This window comes from Vicugna pacos, chromosome 13, assembly GCF_048564905.1.
Source record: "Vicugna pacos chromosome 13, VicPac4, whole genome shotgun sequence".
NCBI lineage: Eukaryota > Metazoa > Chordata > Mammalia > Artiodactyla > Camelidae > Vicugna > Vicugna pacos.
In genome coordinates, this window is record NC_132999.1 from 24,862,132 (window position 1) to 24,875,665 (window position 13,534).

Genomic DNA, 13,534 nt, shown 5'->3' on the forward strand with positions numbered 1-13,534 from the left:
AACTGTTGCAGTCAATGTCTTAAATCCTTAGGTATACCAGGTGTGTGGCCATTCTCTATATCCACTGGCTAAACCCTTGAGTCTTTCTTAAATGCATGTGTGCATGCCTTTGACCTCAAGGTGTAACATTCATTCAGTCATTCATTCAACAAACACTAAGCCGGCTCTGGGCTTACAAATGTAAAGATGGCAAATGCCACTTGAAACAGTTCAGCGTGGTCTACTGGGACACACAGGAGACAATATATCTTTATAGACTGAGAAGTGCAAAGAGATCATTTCAGTGCAGTGTGACCAATGATACATGACCCAACAAGAACTCATTGTATATTCCTCGGACCTGCAGCATTGGCATCAGCCGAGACCTTGGTCATGCACATTTTCTGGTCCCACTCTTTCAGGCCTGCTGCATCAGAAATTCTGGCTGGGGGTCAGCAATCTGTGTGTTCCTAGATTTTGAGATGCTTCCTAGAGTTTGAGAACCACTGTAACATACAGAAGTGGAGAATTTTCTGGCAGAAGAGAGAAATATCTGGGTGTATCTGAGTGTGTATATATGTGTGTGGAGAGAGTAGGGTGTATATAGGAAGCTAAGTCAAGGAAGTCTTCCTAGATTAGGTGAACCCTGAGCTAAGTCTTGAAGGAACAGAATGAGGGTATTGGCAATGACTGGCCGTGGTGCAAATCCATCCTGAGATGACCTTACTAATTCAAAGTCCAGCCCTTCCTAATCGCAGATCAAAACCAGGTTAAGTGTTTTATCACAGTTGTGTCTTAATTAAAGACAAATCATTATTTAACAATTTATAATCATGGCATGGAAACTTTAAGGAATACCTTTTGACATGACAGAAGAACTTTTGTTTTACCAAAGGATCCACCAAGGGTCCCATCAAACAGGCTGCCCCATTTCCCATGCTCCCCCATCACGAGTTTGAACCTCTTGCGAGCAGGACATTCTTGACTTGATTTTCCTTTTTCACATCAACAGGACCTGAGCACAATGCTCAGTGCATAGGTGCTCATCACGTATTTGTTGATCTGATTTCCCAGAAACAAATGGTGCAAGGCAGGTCTGTCTGTTTTCTTTTCTTTTGGCTCGCAGGCCCCTAAGCCACTGGTTTAGGTGACTAAGTGAAAATGGCTAATTGAACCAAACAGATGTTTTGCTGTTGTGGGGGCATAGCCTACCTGTGGAGAACAATTTGGAGGTGTAGATGTTGCATGTTTTTCCTCAGGGTCTCCAGAGTCTAAATTACACATATGGACAGAGCAACCCTATAGTGCAGGTGATGTTTAGTATTATGTAATAATAGAGAGTATAATTAGCTTGTACAAATGATAGTGATTCTTAATGCTTGTATGGTGCTTTCTACTTTACAAGACACATTCACATCTGTTAACTTATCTGATCCTCACAACTTCATGAAGCAGGCCTGGCAGGTGTTGTTAAGATTCTTATTTCTCAGGTGGGAGAAGCTATGGCTGGAGCCAGTAGACCATCACTTCTGCTGTGCTTGGTTGGGCAAAGAAGTCCCAGACCAGCGCAGCTTCAAGAGGAGGAGAGATAAGCCCTACCTCTCAATGGGAGGATGTCAAAGGATTTGTGCCATCTTTAATCTACTGCAGTGACCTTGGTACTTCACCTCTCTGAGCCTCAGTTTCATCTATAAAATGCAGATAATCCTGACATCATATGGTGACAGTAGGTCCTGAGATGGTGGCCATTATTATCAGTTATAATGGGGAAATCGTTTGATTCATTTGAAGAAGAGAACAACCAGATCATAATACCTGGCTACATGGAAAGACAAGCAATAAAAGTAAGAAGGCCAGGCTTAAGCAAGAACTTTGACTCCAGTCGAGTGTTCAAAAATGCTGTCTAATTTCCAGGTTGATTTTTTTTTCCTTTAAAGCTAACACTTGTAAGGCATTTACTATATGCCAAACACTCTTTTATGGTCTTACATTTATGAACTTGTTTAACCCTCACAACAGCCCTATGAGGTTGGTGGGATTATTGTCATTCCCATTTCACAGTTGCATAAACTGAGGCATAAAGGGGTTGAAGAGCTTGCTCAAGTGAACGGTAGAAGTAGAGTTTGGCGTGCTGGTCCAGATGCTCTGTTCTTTGCTCTCGTACTCTGCAGCCTATCAGGTCACATTACCTGTACATCAAGTCGCTCCTTCCATTGCAGGGCACGGGAACCTTCCTTGAAAATAAATAATTAAATCTCAATTTGTTCCACATTTTAAAATAGAGTAAATTTGGACACCCCCCAAGAAATACAAAGAAACTTTTAAAAATGAGAAATTTTGAGAAAGCAGGAGATCAGCTATTTATTTGCTCAGGGTCCTCATAGACCTCTGCTAGGACCCCCTCTCTGCTCTCTGAGGGGTGATTTCCTCTTTCTGGAAAACCTTCCCTGGGCCTAGAGCTATTGGACAGTTTTCTCTCTGAAACCCTGAGAGTTAGGGTTCTTCATCTCGTTTTAAGTGCACCTTTGTCAGCTTCCAGAACTATAGACATCCTTGAAAGGGTTCTGCAGTATTTTCTCCCCATGGGATGAGGAGTATTGAGATGCGGAGGTGGTTGAATTATTTGTCGATTCTGCTTATGGGCCTTTGGTGTCTAGCAAGCACAGGCAAAAACTCGGAAAGATCACCATGTCCAGTGAATCAGTATTCTAAAGAGCACCTGTCAAGTGGCATTTCTAGTTTGCTGCCTGAATTTCCTGGAGAGACAACTGAATTAATTAATAAAGTAAAACAGGATTGGTACTGATGAAGGCCATGCATCTAGTAAGGGCTAAACCAAGCTAATTGCAAAAGACGTTGACAACATTCTCAATTACAGCTCTGTTGATAGTTCTTTGAGTTGTGCTAATTATTAGTTAATTTTAATAGACCTCGGGCTTTGTTTGTACACATCAGCAGGCGAATGTATTAGTGGGGCTTGGTTACTTGGGTGAGGTGCTAGACTTGCAGAGTGGAAACAATTCATTTACTCATTGCCACTGAAGAACCCGCCGCTTAAAGCAAGAAGATGTGGGGGAAAAATGGTCAAGAGAACTATGTTTCCATATATGTCAAATGTTTTCACTGCTACAGGGAGTCAGCATTTTACCTTGTGCCACCTACAGAGTCACTATGATGGTAAATGTATGCACAGTGACCTCTGTCCTCCTCACTTTCAAACCCATGTTTTATGGACAGAGGCAGATGGCGTAAAGCAATAATGTCCCTGGATAAGAAATCTATGTGAAAAGAGTAGTAAATTATCTCTCAAAGACAAACAGCTAGCTCAACCAGTGAGCAAAAAGGGACTAATACATTAGATTTGGCAAGGATAACTTACAGAAGAGATGATTGGGTGGACAAAGGAAAGACATTCATGTTAAAAGTGGGTTCTAGTTACAGCTCTGCCTGTATCTAGCTAGGTGACCTTGGACAAGTTCATATAAGGAGCTGATTGGATTTGACAGTCTCTAAGGGGCTTTTCTTCTCTCGTAATTTTGACTCCCAGCAGCATGTACCGTTAGAGATGCTCATCCAGCCACTCCTTGTATACTTCCCAGATGTGGCAGGAGTCACTAGTGTGCTCCGGTATCTGTGGTCTTTGCATCCAGGTCTTTGAACTCAGGCACACAGTTAGACTTAATTTCTCAATCTCCTTATGTAGCCATTGGTCAGGACCAATGGACTATGAAGAGAGTGGTATACATCTTCCAGGCCTGGCCCATCAAAACCTCCACCTCACCCCTGCTATCTTTCCCCATCATTTGGCTGGATGAAAAGCACCTCAAGGACTTAGCGGAGCACAGAGCCATAAGATGGAAGGAGCCTGGATCTCTGCATGATTAAAGGAAGCTGAGTTCCCCCCTTCCCACAGACTCCCATTGTATTGCAACATAAGCAGGAAATAGTATTTTGTGGTATGAACCCACTGAAAATTTGGTGTTGTGTATTATAGCAGCCAACCCTGATTAATGTAAAGAGATGCAAAGTTCCACTACTTTGAAAGGCAACTCTAATTACTGGTAAGTTCCTTTCTTATATCTGCATTATTATTTGCCACTAAATATAATTTATGTAATATATTGCTAATTTTTTTTAATTTTAAAAACTTGAAGCATAGTTGGTTTACAATGTTGTTGTTAATATATTGTTAGTTGTATTATCATTATAGTAAATTATAAAGTGGCATTTGTGCAGTGTTCTAAGAACTTGACACATTTTTAACTCATTTAATCCTCAGAACCACTCTATAAGCTGGTTCTCTTATTATCCCCATTTTACAAATAAGGGAACTAAAACCCAGAGAAGGAAGCTAAAACACTTTTCCAAGGCCACACAGCTAGTGCAGACCCAAAGCCTATCTTACTAGAGTCTTAGGAAGTTATGCAGGACACTGTTATTTCTGTAAATATATGAATAAGAAATGTATCAATTAGGACCCTTTTTACTGGGAATTATAAGAACTCTGACTCAAATTGACTTAAGCCAAAACAGTAATGAAGGATTCACATAACTAAAAAGCCTGGAAGTTGCGCTCTCTGCCTTTAGGTGCTGTTCAAGCCGGGGCCTCAGAAGACATCACCAGGACCAGTCTTTCCCACACTCTTGGCTCATTTCTTCTTTGGGCTGGCTTTTTTACAAAACTTCTTGTGGGATCGATACGACTGTTGGCAGCTCCAGCCTTATATCGGCTAGTTCTTCCAAGCTAGGAGAGATGAGAGAGCTCCTAACTTCCCTATAGTGAAAACAAAAGCCCTGCCCCTTGTTGATTTGGGTCCTGCAGTTGATCTTGAACCAGTCAATGTAGCTGAGGGACTCTAATACCCTGACTGGCCAGGCTGAATCCCATGTTCAAACTCAGAACCAGAAGCCTGAGTCAATTCTACCAGAAGTGCAATACTGAGAATGTAGAAGGGGTTGGTTACAAGAGAAAAAATGTGTTACTAAAAGAAGGCATGGACATTGGACTGCCAAAATACAGTGAATGGCCTTTGTAGGGAACCCCAGGTCCAAAGAAGTTAACAGACTTGCCTGAAGCCACACAGCTAATGAACTCAATGAAGTAATCTACGTGTAATGAATCTTTGTTATTCACCTTGGCATCTTCACCACCTGGTGGAGTGACACTTGTAAAGCCACTTTTTGGAATGAAGAAATGAATGAATATTATATGATTGAGACTTGAACCCATGTCTTCTGGCTCTGCATCTTAGTATTCTTTCCACTGGGTATTTCCAGAGCCTGTGAAGCACCCCTTACCCTGTTGTGAAGGTGAATAAGCAATTATTGTTTGCTGTTGAAAGCAGCTTCGAGTTTCTCAAGAGAAATGCTTCTTTGAGTGTTGGGACAGCTGCTTCTCCTTTGGCTTTCTCTCCCCTGGATGCAGTTCTCACCATTTCTTGATTAACTCTATCAGCAAGAATAGAGAATCCAGCAAAATGTTGGCATTGCTGATTAGTCCTGAATACCATGATATGAAACTGACAAATCCTTCTTTGAAGAGTCACTTCATGGCTGGTAGTATTGGAACTGAAAATATGATGCAGTGTGAACTACTGTACTTGGGAATCTCAGTCAAACTTGTGATGATGGGGATGGATTTACATTTACAGCTTCCAAGCACAAAGCAGCATGACTGCACTCATGTTGAACTAACACTGTGCCTGGGGTTTAATTTCCAAGTGAGATTTTGCCACACAATTATTTTCTCAGAAGCTGTTAAGTAGAAATTAAGGAAGAGGTAGAGCTCAAATGTAGTGTTGAATTTTGCTAGGTCCTTGATCATGCCTTTTTTTGTATGTCCCTCTCTGTCTTCAAAAGGTGGGTGATTCTACTGAACTTTTTTCCTTCAGAAGGCCATAAAGAGAACAAGATAGCTCAGATCTAGTCTATGGCCAAGTCAGGTCTATTTTACCTTTGCATGTCTGTTATATCCATCCCCTCTGCTCTTTTCCAATTCTCACTGCCTTCCACAGATCTTGTCACGATTTATTGTGGCTTAATATAGTAAAACCTACTTCCTACTCATGTCATAGGTAAGTATGGGTGACAGAGGCACTCTGCTCCATGGAGTCATTCAGGAACCCAGGCTCCTCTTCCATCATGTGACTCCACCACCATCTAGGGCCTTGTTCTCCTCTGCATGTAGCTAGGGGATGGGGAAGGGAGAGCAGGGGCATCTCATGGGAGGTTTTCAGGGACCAGACCTGGAAGTAATGTGCATCATTCCCATCCTCATTATATTAGGACTCAGTCACTGGGCTTCATGTAGAGGGAGGATGTAAGTCTAGTCTAACCATGCCCAGGAGAAAAGGAAACTTCTTTGCCACACTTGGAATATTGCAGTTACCTCCAAACTAAATGGTCTCTTATTAGTCTACACTCTGGCCACATTTGTCACAAGAGGTATCTAAAATATACTTGTCATCTTGTTGGTCTCCAGCTGTTTTAGTACTTGCCCTATGCTTATAAAAGAAAACCCAGGTTATCTAGGAGGGCACACAGAACACAAGAGCTTGCCTTATTTCTGCAGCCTGTTTTCCATAGGGCCCTCCTTTACACCTGGTGCTCCAACTCTTCTCAATTTCTTATGGTCCCAGAAGACACAAGACTGCTTTTTCACATCCTGCATTTGCACATGCTGCTTCTTATCTTTGAATTGGGCTAGTTATCGGTTAAGAAACCTCATGTTTTGGTTACATGTGTCAACAGGTAAATGTATTTATGGGGCTTGGTTTCTTGGGTTAAAGTGCTAGATTTGCTGAATGGAAACACATTCATTTACTCATTGCCACTGAAGAACCCACCACTTAAAGCAAGAAGATATTTTTAAAAAATGCAATCACTCTTTTCCATCTGCTGGTTGAATGGCCATCTGTATCTTTCCATATTCAGTTAAGTTCCCTGGGAAACACTTTACAGTGCTCCCTGAAGTGAGCACTCATGCTTTTGTTCTTCCCTTTTGTCTGTAAAGAGCAAAATACTGTTTAGGAGCATGACTGCACACTCTTAAGAGCAAAGGATTCAGTTTCTGGGTTTGAATCTGAACTCAGCTTTACTCCATGCTAGCTCTGAGCTTGGGTAAGTTACTGAATGTTTCTAAGCTTTTGTTTGCGTGCATGAATAGAAGTAACTGCAATGCTTACTGTTAGTATCATTGTACTTGGAGCATAATAAACACTCAATAAATGCTAGATCTTAACGTTGCTTTTGTTGTTCTGTATCTATCTCATGTTGTAGGCTCTAAGTGACTTAAAGACAGATATCATATCTTCCAATTTGTCTTTGATATACTCAAGTACTGAATCAGATACTTAGAATATATTGTTGAATGAATGAATGAATGAATGAGTGACTTATGCCATTGTTCCACAAAAGTTACCTCTTTATATTTTGGGGGGAAAATATCTCCATAGAACTCCTGGTGAAATAGCAGGTGGGTTCTTTGTCCTGTGTTTGTCCCAACTTCCTTCTTCCCTTTTGCCCTATGTTTTCTTCTTTCTGTAATTTTCTCTAGGCTCTGTTCCTATGAAAGCCTCTTTCCCCTACATCTCTCTGTTTCTGTACCTCTGTGTCTTTGCACTCACTGTGCCAATCCCTTGAATGTCATTCTTCTATCTCTGGTAGCAAATTCTGCTCATCCTTAAGTCAATTGTCTTTCTTCTGGAGGTTTTCTTGATTTTCACCCACCCGCTGCCAGCCAAAAGTATCTTTTATGGTTTTACTTTTTTGGGCTTCACAAATACAAAAGCCACCATGCTTTGTGTGCACTTACCATATGGTAGGCACTAAGGTAAGAAGCTCATGGTCACCCTCTCCTACAGCTGTTTATAGCCTTGTCTGTCTCTACTACTAGAATATAGGCTCCTGGGGGACAGGATTCAAGTGTAATTCCTAATTTTATTCTCCCTGATGTCTTCTTTTAAATTGAAGTATAGTTGGTTTACAATGTTGTGATAGTTTCAGGTATATAACAAAGTGATTCCATTTTTTAAATAAATGCACACACATATGTATTCTTTTTCAGATTCTTTTCCATTATAGGTTATTACAAAATATTGACTATAGTTCCCTGTGCTATACAGTGGTTCCTTGTTGCTTATCTATTTTATATCTCTGATGTCTTACATTTAGTGTATTCAATAGCCAAGTGATAGACAAAGACACAGAAACAACTAAATTATTTCTTCTTATTTACTGAGAATGGAATTTCTTACTATATCAGAGGAAGGACTGAGAACAGCAAAAGCAGAAAATAATCTTGGGACAAGTATGGGCCACAGGTTGAATAGCATTGTGGGCTGTGTTTGGGCAATTATCAGGCCAGGATTTGGGTTCAATTTAATCTTCTGATTCCATTCAGCCCCATTCAGACCCTTAGGACTCTGCTTGCACCAACTCCATGGCTTACAGTGATGGTGTAGAAAGTGGAGATGGATAGATGGAATTGGAATAATTCAACTTGAAGAATGAAGACCTGCAGAGAGAAGATACCCAGAACCTACAAATGGACAGGGAGGATCAGGCATCATCAGCAGTAGAGAGCATTTAGGTTAGAAGTAAAAGATTTTCTTTCATATGACCATATCGTGACTTGCAGAGGAATCTTACTATATAGATCTTTAAAAGTAGTACAACTATTAATCTTCCCAGAACTGTTAGAACATCTTCATACCCTGAGGCTGAAAAGTGTACTAGATAAGTGTTAAGAATTGAGGACAAGATATTTTTATTCCTCAACTTTTTTTTTTTTCATGAGAATGAGAACTAATATTTGCTGAACCAGGCACGGGGGCCATTGTTTTACGCATATTATCTCATTTAGTGTTTACAATACCTATTTTCACAAAAACACCATAATCTCTATTTTATAGGTTCAGAAAGGTCACATGAAATGTCAACTAGCACTTAGGCAAACTGTGCTGGAATCAGGATTTGAACTCGGGTCCTATCTGAATACAGAGTCACTACTGTTTGCCTGTATACGCCTCCCTTAACTAGATTGCTCTCTTTCAGTCTGATAAGTGAATTTAAATAAAAACACATTTTTCAGATGCCCCAGCTTACTGAAGATGATGAGGTACTGAATGCAGAGACAGATTTAGGCAGAGTTAAGTACGTATGCCTAATGTGCAACTTCTCCACTGGCAGCAAATTCCTTATCAAATTGTCTTCCCTTTGGTTCATTTATTGTAATGACTGGAGGTAGATTCCATGGGTTTGGCTCTTGTGTTACTAGACATGTGACTTCGACTGAGATACTTCACCTCTTTGTAACTCAATTTTCTCATTTGTAAATAGAGATGATTATAGTATTTACCTCATCAGGTTGTTGCGAGGAGCAAAGAACATGATGTTTTGAAGATGGTGCTGGCACATAGCAAATGCATAATAAATGTTAGCTACTGATTTTTTTAATTTAATTGCAGTAAAATATAAGTAACAAAATTTACCACCATAACCATTTTGATGCATATGGTTGAATGGGATTAAGTTCATTCACATTACTGTGTGACCATCACCACCGTCCATCCACAGAGCTCTTTTCCTTTTGCAAAACAAACTCTGCACCCATTAAACCATGGCTCCCATTCCCCCACCCCATCGCCTGGCAACCACTCTTCTACTCTATGTTTCCATGAATTTAACTACTCTCAGTACCTCATCTGTCCTTAGCTATTTACTTCTAAGAGCTGGAAGACCTAAGTTCAGTCTTGATTCCTGTACTTCCTAGCTGTGTGTTCTTGGAAAATGAAACTTTCCTTCAGGTGCTTGAAGTCCTTCTCAGTTGGTCTTGAAAATTAAAGATGATGTGAGGCATGTGTCCTTCAGACCATTCATTCATCTAATTCATTTACTGAGTTGCAGCTGTGTGCCAGTCTCTGCGCTAAGTCCATGGGGGAGCTACAAAGATAAAACACACAATCTTTGCTCTCAAGCACCTCATAAATGAGTTAGGCAGTAAAGGTGTAGTAGGTGCTGAGAAGCAAGTTCTCAGTCCAGTGGTGGTTCACAGGGGAGATGAACTTTTCATGAGGATGCCCTTTGACTGTGAAGTACAGTGCTGGAAGGAGCAGTGTGGTAGGCTCCAGCTTCGCTGTTTTCTGGCCCTAGTGACCTTGGACGGCTTCCCTCTCTGGTCCTCTGCTTGTGCTCAGAGAATGGTTTTCTAGAATCCCAGCTGCTATGTTTCTGTGGTATGGGACACTTTCTTCCATCGCTTACCTTTCATTTGTTTGCATTTATGAGGTTTCTGAGTGAAAAAAGGAAAACATCCCATTGCTTTATGAAGTTTGCTATTAGAGGTCTAACCTTCTACAAAGAACCTAGTTTTTCTGCACCTCGGTGTCTTCTTCTATAAAAAGGAGATTATAACAGGACTTAACTTAAGGGAATTCTTGGGAAGACTCAATGTGCTTCTATCACAGTAAATACTCAATGAATATTAACTAACGTTATCATGATCATTGTTATTCTGGAAAGCACTGGACAAGAAGATTTCTCAGTTCCTTCCTGTGATGACCTGGGTCCTGCATTGTCTTCCCTGTGTCCTGTAATTCTGTTTGCTTTCCAGCATCAGGCTCCTTGGATGCCTTCTCATGTGTCCCATGTCTCAGTTCCTGGACTCCTGCCTCTCTGTACTTCTGTAGGCTACTGCATATACCCTGGGATGGGGACTGTGAGAGCCAGTGGGGTGTGGGTGTCACACGTGTCCTTCTCTCAGCCTGCGCGGGAAGTTGGTTTTCCTTTCCACTCCATCCCACAGTCTCATCAGCTGGAACGCAGCTCTCAACCTCAGAGTAGTCAACTTTCTCAGTAAGTGCGCTAATTACACTGGCTGTGCTTCTCTTTTGTTCCCCGATCTTGCCGATTTGCTATTTATAGCATTTCCAAAGATGTTTGCTGGCAGTATCCTTTTTAATTCAGCTTCAAAGATACAACACTGAGGTTGAAAACAGCTAAAACAAAGCATCAGAGGGCTCTGTCCCCTGATCACTTGAGGTGTTGGGGCAGGGAGTGCTATACTTCATTTATTTATATTTTCAACATGGCATTTTCCCAACAAAGAGGCAATAGATGGTAATCAGGGTCTTTAGGGTTGGAGTGGTTTGTGAAAGAGAGGGAGAGAGAGAGAGAGAGAAAGGAAGGAGGGAAGGGAAAGAAAGAAAGGAAGAAAGAAAAAGGAAGGGAGGGAGGGAGGGAGGAAGGAAGGAAGGAAGGAAGAAAGGGAGGGCGGGAGGGAGGAAAGGAAAAAGAATGAAAAGAAAAGAGAAAGACAGCATACTCAGGAAGTCTGTCTGGCTGATTGTGAGCCAGGAAATGAGACAGAGTGGAGCCTACCTGACATCACAGATCAGTGCAGGCATGACAAGCTGGACGGGGTGCCCAGATGAGTAGGTGAGCTGGTGCACCGTGTGGGAGCAGCTGCCGTCAGGTGTCAGGAACCACTCAGCAGCCCTCTGAAGCATGGAATGGATGTGGTGCAGTCAGTCAGGGGTTTTTCTCTCCTTAGTCCAGCATAGGAACAATGGGCTTGTCTTCCTTTTATCCAGCATATATCAGGGTGGAAAGATCACTGAAGTTAGAGTCCTTTGCACTAAGTTTACATTGTACAGTCAGTGGTCCTCAGATTGTAGGCAGCTGGCAATCATGTGGGGAGCTTAGAAGATGCCCCAGTCCCAAGTACTCTAACTCCGTGATAGCTGGCCTGGGTCCTAGAGGGCAAAGCCGAGGCAAAAGCTACTATCTTACCACTTTATTGGGAGCCAGAGTCCCAGAGAAGTACCAGGAAGGTAAAAGGGAGTGAGGAAGGGAAGAGAGTAGTACCAGTAGATGGTACCTGATTGAGCTGGCTACCAGCTCGTGCCAGCTGGAACCAAATTCTTAACAAGACTGTCTCCCAATAGCTTCTTGAGCCTCTGTGTCTCAGGATGGTCAGGCCAGGGTAGAAGGGGGTAGACCTGATCCACTGTCACCCATTCCCGTGCGTTAAAGGCTTGCCCATGGAACATGAACTCCTCTTTACTTCTGAATTGAAAATGCCTGGGTTCCAAGTGGATCTTGTGATATCTTATGCCTCAGATAGGGAAGTAAAGGTGAGAGATGAAGGTATTGGCATAACCAAGATGTTGTCAAGTTACTCATGGGAAGTGAGTAAGGACCTGGGGATGCCCGAGGTCAAACAGGTGGCTGAAGGCCCTAGAGAGAGGCAAAGCCGAGTGGTGCGTGCAAGGTGTCTGCTACAGACCCTAAATGATACTGATCAGGGTGGTTTGGGGCTTATACTTTGCAAAACCTTGTCCTGAACTGAGTGACCTACAGCAAACTATTTAACTCTTCTGCGTGACAGTTTCTTCTCTTGGAAAATGACAAGCAGGACACTTAAACCCACTTTACTGAAGTTAAAACTAAATAAACCTCACGGAATAAACTACTTACATGATGACACTCCATAGGAATCTGCATCTCGGTTTTGCACCAGAGCAATCTCAGGATGACTAGGAATAAAAACATCCTTTTCCTCTCTCAGTAACAACTACAGAGCTGAATGCACTTATAGTTGATACACTTGGATGTTGTAATTAAGCAAATAAGATAAAGCTGAATTTTGTAGAAAGCAAGTAAGCAATTCATTCAATATTTAACAAATTTTAATGATTAATTTTGTGCTCAAATGCTGGGAGGTGCAAAGGCAAATAAAATAGCGCTCCATAGACATGTTAAAAAAAGCAATGAGCAATCTGGGAATTGTACTTCTGCTTATCCTTCTAATTATAAGGCTAATTAAACCCTGATTAGTGGTCCTAGTGTATAAATACTTTTGCTGTGCTTGGTTCCCTTGTGGAACATTCAAGACCCATGAAATTCAGGTACACAAAGTTTCATTTACTGAAGGCTCAGTTACCTACAGCTTTGGTCATGCACATGTCTACGGGGAAAAGCAAAATCAGTGAGTTAACACCTTTCCTAGTCTTTGAGGGTGACAGGTGTCAACTGAGAAAAAAAGCACAACCTAAAAGTTGAGAATTATGTTTTATTCTGCAAACATTTCTGAGAGGCTGCTCCGAAGAGGCAAGGGAGGAGCCAGGGTATATGAGTTTTTGCACCAAAACCAGGTAGTCATGGGATCTTAGCACTAGCCAGGTCTTTGCAGTTACCTGGTTTTGCTCCTAGTCAAAGTAGAAATGTCTGATTTCTGATGAATGTTCACTTTCCTCATGAATATTTGTGGTATTGAGAAACTTAGCACCTAGAGACTCAGCCCCTTCTGTTTGGGGAGAGTTGTCATTTATAGAGAGTTTCTTACAAGTTCTACACATTGGTCCAATGTGGTGCCTCTGCATCTACAAGTCATACACTGAATCCATTCTCTAGCAAATTGTTTCTATGAGAGGCCATATAATAAATATTTTAGGTTTTTCAGGCCAGCTACATATGGTCTCTGTTGCATATTCTTTGGGTTTTTTGTTTGTTTATTTGTTTTACTTTACAAAGTTTAAAAATGTAAAAACCATTT

The 13,534-nt window shown here is 41.5% G+C and overlaps 1 pseudogene; it reads right to left on the reverse strand.

The window, feature by feature from the left end:
* LOC102534566 (RAB6A-GEF complex partner protein 2 pseudogene) overlaps positions 1 to 12,944 on the reverse strand; it is a 47,789-nt pseudogene extending 34,845 nt beyond the window's left edge.
* Positions 12,945 to 13,534: the final 590 nt, after the last annotated feature.